We start from the raw sequence: 1,727 nt of genomic DNA, 5'->3' as shown, positions 1-1,727 counted from the left end.
ATTTCAAAGTGATTTCGGTCAGCTATCTACCGTCATCAATTCGATGCACAGGACAATGAATGCTGTCGAAGTTTGGCATAGCAAACGATACTCAATAAGGCAAAGGTATCTTAACCTACAATTTCTGATCAATACGCTAAAGGAGAATGCAATAAAACCAATACCTGAAATTGAAAAAAAATCTGTTGGTCAGCTTCTTCAGTGAAAGAGGTAAAAGATACATATGTGCTGAAAAAGAGTTAAAAGATATTTTAAGAATACATAATGACTCGGTGGATCTAAGAAGTTTAAAATTTATATCATTCCTACGATAAAATGTGGAGAGGCGTTCTTATTACAAAACGGCACGCAGAGCCTCCCCATTGTCGCGGCTTCCTTTGCACGTCGGAGAACCCGCAGCTAAAATGTATGTGGTCAGAAACACCGCGTTGGCTCACGGGTCGCCGAGTCCACGGCTGCAGAATCCCATGACACCCTTCAAGAGGCGGCGAGGCATCTTGTACAATAGTTATTTGAGAGTGAATTTTTTCCTCGCTCCTCAAGAGACGTCATCAAACGGATCTTCCTGCTTCTGGAGTGTCTACGCGACTATAAGGGAATCCCGAAACGTTACATCTTATTTTAGTTCTGCTCTCCGTTCCACACCTTCATGGACCCACTTGTTTTCTGTGGAACTCGAACACTTGTACTTCTCCTATGTCATTTTCGTGAGGGATTTATGTACTGTGCTTATGCTTTATTGAGAAAACACGGGAATTTTTTTAAGTGTGTAGGGGTGAAACGTTTATCTTAATAACCGATAAAACAACTCCAGATATCGAGTATTACGTACCGGCTGACGCTTCATTACAAAATGTTTACGGGCTGTCTGTTATCCCAGTCGCTTCCGTTTATGAAATGTACCGAACACATGAGCTTTCTTCGATAAACAGTTCTGACATGGGTCTTGACAACACGATCGAATTACAGAGGTTCAAATAGTGAGTTGCGACTGCGTGCAACTGCATAGGCAGATTTTCATTCCCTGCATATAATTGTAACGCAACTAAGGAGATTATAGCGACACGAACGTCAGCCGGGTAAATAAGTCGTACACTAAGTGGACATCCAGCGGACGCAAGTAAACACTTCCTGTTACACCACGCCACTGCTGCCTCGGTGTAAACACGGAGGACAACAGGAAGTGCTCTACGACCACTAGCTGGACTATGGAGCAAGAAACAGCCGGGGTCCCCGGTGGTCTAGTGGTAAGGGGGTCTGGAACGTTCCAGCGCCTCGGCTGGGGCTATTCGCCCCAGCCGGGCCGGGGTTCAATCCCCGGCCGGCGCTGGAATTTTCAGACTTCCGAACACTAGCCTCCACCTCTGCCCTGGCATGTGGCGCATGCCGGGCACCCCCGTGGGGTCCGTGCTTCGGGTCCCACGTGGAGCTCACTCCCACACTACAAACTAAACCTGATTATGCTGGTGCAAGCATTTTAAATTTTAATTCACACACTTTCTTCACCAGACCACATCTACATATGTTTTAAGGTACTTAATATATCTCACTGTGGTATCAGTAATATTTGTAGGAAACTATGAAACAAAAACCTTACCAAAAAAATGATTTTTGTTATCCTTCGTGTGCTGAATACTTCTGAGGTACCCAAACATCTGCCATTTTCTTGTAGTTAACAATGAATATTCGAAAAAAAGTTTACCATACTGATTCATAAATTACATAAT

The sequence above is a fragment of the Schistocerca gregaria genome, unplaced genomic scaffold (genome assembly GCF_023897955.1).
Source record: "Schistocerca gregaria isolate iqSchGreg1 unplaced genomic scaffold, iqSchGreg1.2 ptg000520l, whole genome shotgun sequence".
NCBI classification, from domain to species: Eukaryota; Metazoa; Arthropoda; class Insecta; order Orthoptera; family Acrididae; genus Schistocerca; species Schistocerca gregaria.
Note: the sequence above shows the minus strand (reverse complement) of the source record.